At 37.9% G+C, this 11,255-nt stretch overlaps 1 protein-coding gene across 2 annotated transcripts in view; it reads right to left on the bottom strand.

Annotated features, from left to right (window-relative positions):
• The window catches only part of PARP12 (poly(ADP-ribose) polymerase family member 12), a 46,793-nt gene that overhangs the window by 19,889 nt on the left and 15,649 nt on the right, over window positions 1-11,255 (bottom strand). The window lies entirely within an intron of this gene.

Here is an 11,255-nt window from a genome sequence, read left to right as displayed (position 1 = left end):
ACACATCCTTAGTGAAGGGAGCTGGAAAAGGAATCTGCTTTGCAAAGGAAGTCAGCAAGGAAATTTGCCTATGTCAGAGTTGGCTTTGGAAGGAAAGGAAGAAAACTTCCACTGAGAACTCATAAACTGCTCATGCCTCAAGGAAGTTAAGTTGATTCACACTTCTTTTGTGAGAATTAAATTTAGAGACCCACAGTGACATTTCCCATAGAAGCAAACACAAATCCTCTCTGGAAGGAATTTACCTTCAACTCGGGCCTCAAAAGAATTTCTATAATGCTTAAGATGGTATAAAGAGTAGGGAACTCTCCTACACTGTTGGTGGGAATTTAAATTGGTATAGCCACTATGGAGAACAGTATGCTAAGTAGCTTCAGTCGTGTCCGACTGTGTGTGACCCCATAGATGGGAGCCCACCAGGCTCCCCCGTCCCTGGGGTTCTCCAGGCAAGAACACTGGAGTGGGTTGCCATTTCCTTCTCCAATGCATGAAAGTGAAAAGTGAAAGTGAAGCCACTCAGTCGTGCCTGACTCTTCGCGACCCCATGGACGGCAGCCCACCAGGCTCCTCCGTCCGTGGGATTTTCCAGGCTAGAGTACTGGAGTGGGGTGCCATTTCCTTCTCCAGGAGAACAGTATGGAGGTTCCTTTAAAAATAGAACTACTATATGATAATCCTGCAATCCCACTCCCAGGCATATATCTGGAGAAAAACATGATCCGAAAGGATACATGAACCCCAATATTCATTGCTTCACTGTTTATAATAGCCAATACATGGAAGCAACCTAAGTGTCCATCAACAGAGGAACGGATAAAGAAGATATGGTGTGTGTGTGTGTGTGTATATATATATATATATATGAATATTACTCAGCCATTAAAAAAGAAATAATGCCATTTACAATATGGCATTATTCTGGGTGGATGGACCCAGAGTGTCATACTGAGTGAAGTCAATCAGACAGAAGGAGAAATATCGTATGACATCCCTTATATGTGGTATCTAAAAAGAAATGACACAAATGAACTTAAAGAAGAGAAAAAGACTCACAGACTTAGAAATCAAATTTATGGTTGCTGGAGGAAAGGGACAGTTAGGGACTTTGGTAAGGTCATGGACATTGCTATGTTTAAAATGGATAACCAACAAGGACCTACTGCATAGCACATGGAACTCTACTCAATGTTATGTAGATGTTATGTAGATGCCAGTCTGGATGGGAGGTGCCTTTGGAGGAGAATGGATACATGTATATATATATGGCTGAGTCCCTTTGCTGTTTACCTGAAACTACAACAAGATTGTTAGTCAGCTACAACCCAATACATAATAAAAGTTTAAACTTTTAAAAATTTCTACAGATAAAGTTTCAGCAAACATAAGCTTATAATCAAATAAACCAGAAACAAGACACCATAAGCAAAATCCAGCAAAACCAGTCCACTAAAGACAACAGATGTTAAGAGTTGTTGGATATAAATATACAATATGAATGAAGTGTTTTTTAAAGTTAATATTGAGTATCAAAAGTATGAGTATGGATTAAGAAACTGTAAGAATTAAGCAGGAAAAAACAATCTTTAGAAGTAAATAATTATAATCTTAAAATCACAGTAGACAGGACACACTTCATCTCAGACAAGGCTGAACTAATGAACTAGGTAACCAAGTGAAGAAATTCCCCTGCATACAGCACAAAGGACGACGTGAGAGATAAGTCAAAAAACATAAAAAACAGAGTAAGAAGATCTTAATATATGTCTAATTAGAAGTCCAGAGAAACAATATTTTTGAGGAACTTTCAGAAATGATTAAACATAAAACCTTCCACTCAAAAAGAATGAATTATAAACAGACTAAATAAAAATAAGTCCACATATAGACAGATCTTTGTGAAACTGTAGCACCAGAGGCTGACTGTATGTTTAGTCAGAGAGGAAAAAAACAGATTACCTACTGTAATGTGTTGAACTGTATCCTCACTCGTGGCAGCTGAAATGTGACCTCACTAAGAAATAAGGTCTTCTCAGATATAATTAAGATGAGGTCATACTCAAGTAGGCTGAGCCCTAATCCCATGACTTGGTGTCCTCATAAAAAGAAATTTGGACACAAAGACACATAGGAGAAAGCCATGAGACAAAAAAGAAAGAGATTAGAGTAACGCAGCTATAAACCAAGGAATGCCAAGAAATATGAAGGATTGCCAACAACCACGAGGAGCTAGGAGGAGGCAAGAAGGATCTTCCCCTGGCGTCTACAGACAGAGCATAGCCCTGCTGACACCTTGACTTTGGAATTCTAGCCTCCAGAAACATAAGAATAAATTCTTGCTCCTAAGACACCAAATTTGCAGTCATCTGTTACGACAGCACCCCAGCCCCAGGCCAAACAATGTATTTATACTGATAACTAACTTCTAAATAAGCAATGGGAGCCAGAAAACAATGGAATAATCTTTGAAGAATTAAGAGAAAACACCCAATAAAACTATTTTTCAAGAATGAAGATGAAATAAACACTTTCAGATAAACAAAAAACACATCTGCCACCAGACCCTCACTAAACCAACTTCTAAAAGATGAATTTAAAAGAAAATGATCCACAAGGAAACATATGAACAAAGGATTGTGTGCAAAAATACAAAATGATAAATGTCTAAATTTAAACAAATACTGACTATATAAAACAATGTTAATTTCTAACTCCTGGGATTAAGAAAATAATAGAAGCAATTTTATACAACACATTTTATATGCCTGGCATTGTTCTGAGCATTCTACACATTAATTCTTTTAATTCTCAAAATAATTAATCCTTTAATGTAGGAACTATTATTTTTATACACTTGACATAAGGAAAAACTGGGACACAAGAAGACTAAGTAATTTGCCCAAATTCACACAGTGGTAAATGAGTTTGAATGGAACTAGTCAGAATTCAAGTGTTCAAGACTCTTTTATTGTTCGAGAGAATGATAAAATGTATTAATTAGCTTAAGTTGTTAAGCTAAAGTTTATTAAGTTAAAGGGTCTGTTTTCCAGAGTAACCACTAAAAGAACAGAAAGTCACTATATAACTTCCAAATTAATAGATGAGGGGGGAAAAAATCAAATGAGGAAACATCTAAGAGAAGACCAAAAAGAGAAAAGAAAAACAGAAAAAGCAGGTCAAATAGCAAAAACAGACAGTAGAAATAAATTCAAAATTAATCACAATGTGTAAATAGGCAATCCCAACAAATGAATAAACCACTATAAAAAAAAGATTAAAAGACAAAGATTGTCAAACTGAAAAAATATCCAGTTTTGTTATGTTTACAGGAACTATATCTAAAATAGAAACAAAAGAGCTTGAAAGTAAAATAGTGAAGCGGGCTAAAAGAAAGCAGACATAGTTATATTAATATCAAATGAAACAGACTTAAGGCAAAAAAAGCATTACTAGAAATACTAATAAAAAGCACTCATTTTATAGTACTACCAGGTTCAATTTACTGGGAAGATAAAATTTTTAACTTCTATATACTTCATAATAGTTTTTAAAATATAAAATAAAAATTGATGGGATTACAAGGAGAAACCAACAAATTCATAGTGAATTGTTAACATACCTTTCTGGCTAACTGATACAAGAAGCAGACAAAGAAATCAATAAAGATACAAAAAATTAGAACCACACAATTTACACCCATCTAACACCACATTCAAAACACTCTGTATACACAGAACTTTTACCAAAGTTAATGATATACTAGCTTCCCTGGTAGCTCAGTTGGTAAAGAATCCCCTTGCAGTGCAGAAGACCCCAGTTCAATTCCTGGGTCAGGAAGATCCCCTGGAGAAGGGAAAGGCTACCCACTCCAGTATTCTGGCCTGGAGAATTCCATGTGGTCACAAAGAGTCAGATGCAACTGAGCAACTTTCACTTTTACAACAAAATTCAAAGTATCTGTTACTATACAGCCTGACCACAATGCAATTCATTTGAATTTAAATTTTAAAATTAATTTTAAAATATACTTAGAAATAAATGATAGGTCATCTAATCTATGGGGTCAAAAAAGGATAAAAGTCTGTTCCTCTAAAAAAGAAAAATATGAGTAACAAATCTCTGCAAGACTGATGAAGAAAAAAGGGAGGGCAGAAAAAAAGATTAAAAGTGTAAATTAAAGATGGCATAGACACTAATAGCGATATTACAAGTAACTTTATGACAGTAAGTTTTAAAATAAATACAATGACCAAACTCCTAGAAAAAATATCAACTTACCAACTGACTCAAGGAAAAACTGAAAACCTGACTGGTCCTATAATAATTATAAGAAATTGGGTCAGTGTGGGGAGGGAGGAGGGAGGAGGGTTCAGGATGGGGAACACATGTATACTAATTAAATAATTTTCTATTAAAAAAAAAAAAAAAAAAAATAAAAAATAAATAAAAAGAAGAAACTTGTTTCTCATAAAAAAAAAAAAAGAAAAAGAAATTGGGTCAATAGTTTAAAATCTTCCCAAGAATTAAACATCAAGACTAGAAACTTTTAGATGCATAATCATTCAGGAAAAAAATAACTCTGATTTCACATGGCCTTTTGAGAATAGAAAAAATATCCATCCCAATCTCATTTTTATGAGGCTAGTAATTTCATAAGATAAAAACCAGGCATCATTATACTGTACATCTGTAACATATAATACTGTACATCAACTATACTTCAATTTTAAAAAACAAGCAAAGACAACATGAAATAATTATAGACCAATCTTATTCAAACATAAATTCAAAAGTCTTAAACCAGAGAGTGGCAATCCAAATTCACCATTATGTGTGTGTGTGTGTTTGTGTACGTGTGTGTCTACATACGCACAGGCATGACTTAGGCCTGGGAATGAAATGGACTTAACATTAGAAAATTAATGTAAATCACTGCATTAACAAGCAAAACAGAACAAAACATAGGCTCTTAATGCAGAAATTGTACTCAATAAAATTTAATTTCCATACACAATTAAAGAAAAACTCCTGGCATATTAGGCATAAAATCAGAATTGATTAGCAATGCTAAAGGTTCCAAACATTCACATATGCTTAAGGGAAAACATTTTTAAATTACTCCTTTTAAAATTAGGAAAAAAAAAGAAGAATAATCTTCCAGTTATTATCATTTCTGTTCAGCATGAGGAGTCTTAGCCACTATAATAAGGCAATCCAAAGAAATAAAATTTTTAAGAATTAAAAAGTAAAACTTAGAGTGCTATTCACAGATATTAATTTCTAAACATGTATCAAGTATATTGAGAATTATACAGATAATTCAAATAAATTATCAGTAGCTAAGATATTTCAGTAAAGTTGCAGGAGATAAGGTAGAAAAGTCAACTGCCTTTCTACACATCAGCAGGGAGAAAATAAACAAAAAAATTTAACTAGGGATGCAATGAAATGTTCCCTTGGTATCTCTAATTTTCTTGAAGAGATCGCTAGTCTTTCCCATTCTGTTGTTTTCCTCTATTTACTTGCACTGATCACTGAGGAAGTCTTTCTTATCTCTCCTTGCTATTCTTTGGAACTCTGCATTCAGATGCTTATATCTTTCCTCTTCTCCTTTGCTTTTCGCTTCTCTTCTTTTCACAGCTATTTGTAAGGCCTCCTCAGACAGCCATTTTGCTTTTTTGCATTTCTTTTCCACGGGGATGGTCTTGATCCCTGTCTCCTGTACAATGTCACGAACCTCCATCCATAGTTCATCAGGCACTCTATCAGATCTAGTCCCTTAAATCTATTTCTCACTTCCACTGTATAATCATTAAGGGATTTGATTTAAGTCATACCTGAATGGTCTAGTGATTTTCCCTACTTTCTTCAATTTCAGTCTGAATTTGGCAATAAGGAGTTCATGATCTGAGCCACAGTCAGCTCCTGGTCTTTTTGCTGACTGTATAGAGCTTCTCCAACTTTGGCTGCAAAGAATATAATCAATCTGATTTTGGTATTGACCATCTGGTGATGTCCATGTGTAGAGTCTTCTCTTGTGTTCTTGGAAAAGGGTGTTTGCTACGACCAGTGTGTTCTCTTGGCACAACTCTATTAGCCTTTGCCCTGCTTCATTCCGTACTCCAAGGCCAAATTTGCCTGTTACTCCAGGTGTCTCTTGACTTCCTACTTTTGCATTCCAGTCCCCTATAATGAGAAGAACATCTTTTTGGGGTGTTAGTTCTAAAAGGTCTTGTAGGTCTTCACAGAACCATTCAACTTCAGCTTCTTCAGCATTACTGGTTGGGGCACAGGCTTGGATTACTGTGATATTGAATGGTTTGCCTTGGAAACGAACAGAGATCCTTCTGTCATTTTTGAGATAGCATCCAAGTACTGCATTTCTGACTCTCTTGTTGACCATGATGGCTACTCCATTTCTTCTAAGGGATTCCTGCCCACAGTAGTAGATATAATGGTCATCTGAGTTAAATTCACCCATTCCAGTCCATTTTAGTTCGCTGATTTCTAGAATGTCGACATTCACTCTTGCCATCTCCTCCTGTTTGACTACTTCCAATTTGCCTTGATTCATGGATCTAACATTTCAGGTTCCTGTGCAATATTGCTCTTTACAGCATCTGACCTTGCTTCTACCACCAGTCACATCCACAACTGGGTATTATTTTTGCTTTGGCTCCATCCCTTCATTCTTTCTGAAGTTATTTCTCCACCGATCTTCAGTAGCATATTGGGCACTTACCGACCTGGGGAGTTCCTCTTTCAGTATCGTATCATTTTGCCTTTTCATACTGTTAATGGGGTTCTCAAGGCAAGAATACTGAAGCAGTTTGCCATTCCCTTCTCCAGTGGACCGCATTCTGTCAGACTTATCCACCATGACCCGTCCATCTTGGGTGGCCCCACACGGCGTGGCTTGGTTTCATTGAGTTAGACAAGGCTGTGGTCTGTGTGATCAGATTGGCTAGTGTTCTGTGATTATGTTTCAGTATGTCTGCCCTCTGATGCCCTCTCGCAACACCTACCATCTTACTTGGGAACATTTCATGCAAAGATGGGCACAATAAAGGACAGAAATGGTATGGACCTAACAGAAGCAGAAGATATTAAAAAGAGGTGGCAAGAATACACAGAAGAACTGTAGAAAACAGAGCTTCACGACCCAGATAATCACGATGGTGTGATCACTGACCTAGAGCCAGACATCCTGGAATGTGAAGTCAAGTGGGCCTTAGAAAGTATCACTACGAACAAAGCTAGTGGAGGTGATGGAATTCCAGTTGAGCTCTTTCAAATCCTGAAAGATGATGCTGTGGAAGTGCTGCACTCAATATGTCAGCAAATTTGGAAAACTTAGCAGTGGCCACAGCACTGAAAAAGGTCAGTTTTCATTCCAATCCCAAAGAAAGGTAATGCCAAAAAATGCCAACTACTGCACAATTGCACTCATCTCACATGCTAGTAAAGTAATGCTCAAAATTCTCCAAGCCAGGCTTCAGCGATACGTGAACCGTGAACTTCCAGATGTTCAAGCTGGTTTTAGAAAAGGCAGAGGAACCACAGATCAAATTTCCAACATCTGCTGGATCATGGAAAAAGCAAGAGAGTTCCAGAAAAACATCTATTTCTGCTTTATTGACTATGCCAAAGCCTTTGACTCTGTGGATCACAATAAACTGTGGTAAACACTGAAAGAGATGGGAATACCAGACCACCTGACCTGCCTCTGGAGAAACCTGTATGCACGTCAGGAAGCAACAGTTAGAACTGGACATGGAACAACAGACTGGTTCCAAATAGGAAAAGGAGTACATCAAGGCTGCATATTATCACCCTGTTTATTTACCTTATATGCAGAGTACATCATGAGAAATGCTGAGCTGGAAGAAACACAAGCTGGAATCAAGATTGCCAGGAGAAATATCAATAACCTCAGATATCCAGATGACACCACCCTTATGGCAGAAAGTGAAGAGGAACTAAAGAACCTCTTGATGAAAGTGAAAGAGGAGAGTGAAAAAGTTGGCTTAAAGCTCAAGCTTCAGAAAACGAAGATCATGGTATCCGGTCCCATCACTTCATGGCAAATAGATGGGGAAACAGTGGAAACAGTGTCAGACTTTATTTTGGGGGGCTCCAAAATCACTGCAGATGGTGACTGCAGCCATGAAATTAAAAGACACTTACTCCTTGGAAGGAAAGTTATGACCAACCTCAGTTCAGTCAGTTCAGTCGCTCAGTCATGTCCGACTCTTTGCGACCCCATGAATCGAAGCACACCAGGCCCTCCTGTCCATCACCAACTCCCAGAGTTCACTCAGACTCACGTCCATTGAGTCAGTGATGCTGGAGTGGCCGAGAGGAGCTACCCCACTCCCCCACGCCCGAGGCCAGGGGTGGAGGCCAGGAGGAGCAACCCCACATCCAAGGAGCGGTGGCTGCGCGGGCACAGGAGGGCCTAAAGGAGCTATCCTGCGTTGAAGGTCAGGAAGGGCGGCAGTGAGGAGATACCCCTTGTCCAAGGTAAGGAGCAGCAGCCGCGCTTTGCTGGAGCAGCCGTGAAGAGATACCCCACGCCCAAGGAAAGAGAAACCCAAGTAAGACGGTAGGTATTGCAAGAGGGCATCAGAGGGCAGACACACTGAAACTGTACTCACAGAAAACTAGTCAATCTAATCACACTAGGACCACAGCCTAGTCTAACTCAATGAAACTAAGCCATGCCCGTGGGGCAACCTAAGACGGGCCGGTCATGGTGAAGAGATCTGACAGAATGTGGTCCACTGGAGAAGGGAATGGCAAACCACTTCAGTATTCTTGCCTTGAGAACCCCATGAACAGTATGAAAAGGCAAAATGATAGCATACTGAAAAGAGGAACTCCCCAGGTCAGTAGGTGCCCAATATGCTACTGGAGATCAGTGGAGAAATAACTCCAGAAAGAATGAAGGGATGGAGCCAAAGCAAAAACAATACCCAGCTGTGGATGTGACCAACCTAGACAGCATATTAAAAAGCAGAGACATTCCTTTGCCAACAAAGGTTCGTCTAGTCAAGGCTATGGTTTTTCCAGTAGTCAGGTATGGATGTGAGAGTTGGACTGTGAAGAAAGCTGAGTGCCGAATAATTGATGCTTTTGAACTGTGATGTTGGAGAAGACTCGAGAGTCCCTTGGGCTGCGAGGAGATCCAACTAGTCCATCCTAAAGGAGATCAGTCCTGGGTGTTCATTGGAAGGACTGATGCTGAATCTGAAACTCCAATACTTTGGCCACCTGATGCGAAGAGCTGACTCACTGGAAAAGACCCTGATGCTGGGAGGGATTGGGGGCAGGAGGAAAAGGGGATGACAGAGGATGAGATGGGTGGACGGCATCACTGACTTGATGGACATGAGTTTGGATAAACTTTGGGAGTTGGTGATGGACAGGGAGGCCTGGCATGCTATGATTCATGGGGTCCCAAAGAGTCGGACACGACTGAGCGACTGAACTGAGCTGAACTGAGGGATGCAATGCACAGTATGATTAACTATAGTTAATGATGCTGTATAGCAGTATTTGCATGTTGCTAACAGAATGAATCCTAAAAAATTCTCATCACAAGAAAAATAAAGGTATTAAAGTACATTTAAATGAGTTGCTGTATTATGACATCAGTTCTCCCCAAACGTAATAGACAATGCAATTTCTAGTTAAAAAAAAATCACAACAGAGTTTTTTTGTGAAAACCAACAGGCAGATTTTAAAATTTCTGAAGAGGAAAAAAAGACCAAGAGGCAAGATAATCTGAAGGAAAACAGTGGGAAACTGCCTTACCAGACACCTAAAGTTACTGTAAAGCTCTTCTACATGAGACAGTGTGATACTGATAAGAGACACACAGATCAATGAAGCAGAAGGGGCCAGAAAAAGAAGTGTATTTGCTAACTCAACACCTAACACAGACAGCATTGAAAACAGGTGCAAAAAAGATGGCCTACTTACAAAAGTAGTACTTGGCATCTAAGTCTGAAATTAACCTATACAATATATTACATTTTGTCAAATCTGACTCAGTTTGGGTGGGTTTAAAAATCGACTGACTTCTGGAAATGAACAATGTAAGATAGCTGAACAACATGAACGTATTTAATGCCACTGAACCTTACACTTAAAAATGGTTAAGATGGTAGGTAAATTTTATGTCTGTTTCGTCACAATTTTTTCTTTTGCTGAGTAGAGTTTAACATTTGGCAGCAGGTGTTGTTCTTTTGTCCATAAGAGACAGAGGTGAATTACAAATGTATTTTTTTTTTAAATCACCTGAAATACTCTCTCTCTCTCTCTCTCTATATATATATTTACATATATCCCAAATATATTTTGGTTCACTTTTCTCAGTTTGGTTATTTTGGTGTTTTTTTTTCCCACATGGACTATTTTTAAAGTCTTTACTGAATTTGTTACAATATTGTTTCTGTTTTATGTTTTGGTTTTCTGGCCACAAGGCATGTGGGATCTTAGTTCCCTGACCAGATGGAACTTGTACTTCTTGCAGTGGAAGGTGAAGTCCTAACCTTTGGACTGCCAGAGAAGTCCCTGCCTCATTGTGATTTACTTTTTGAATATATTTTTATGTTTTTAATCTTAACCTTTTATTTATTTTTTAATGCTTTACTTATTTTACAATCTTTCATGTTGGAGTGTAGTTGGTTAACAATGTCGTCTTAGTTTCAGGTGCATAGCCATGTGATTCAGTTATATACACACACATACACACACACACATTTATCTATTGTTTGTCAAATTCTTTTCCCATTTAGATTATTGCAGAATATTGAGCAGAATTCCCTCTGCTCTACAGTAGTTCCTTGTTATCTATTTTAAATATAGCAGTGTGTACATGGCAATCCCAAACTCTAAATTTTTAGTTGAATATATTTTTTAAAGTGGTCTTTGGAAATTCATCTTCATAAGAATGAAATTGGACATATACTCCATCACAGGCAAGGAGAGGTTAATGCAGTCCTTAAAATGTTAAGAGTTTTTAAAGAAAAATTCAGGACAATTTTTTGACGGTCTCAGGATAAGGAAGAATTTCTTATGACACAAAAAGTAGAAACCCTCCAAAAAAAAGGAAAAGAAAAAAACAGTATAAAACCATAAAGAAGAGGATGGAAAAATACTTCTCTTCATTAACAGATACCTTAAGCTGACAGGGGGAGTTCATTTATTTTCAATATATACTTAATACCCAGACACTTGAAGAATTCCAAAAC

Source organism: Bos mutus, chromosome 4 (assembly GCF_027580195.1).
Source record: "Bos mutus isolate GX-2022 chromosome 4, NWIPB_WYAK_1.1, whole genome shotgun sequence".
In the NCBI taxonomy this organism is placed as follows: domain Eukaryota; kingdom Metazoa; phylum Chordata; class Mammalia; order Artiodactyla; family Bovidae; genus Bos; species Bos mutus.
This window is presented reverse-complemented; position numbering and strand designations above follow the sequence as displayed.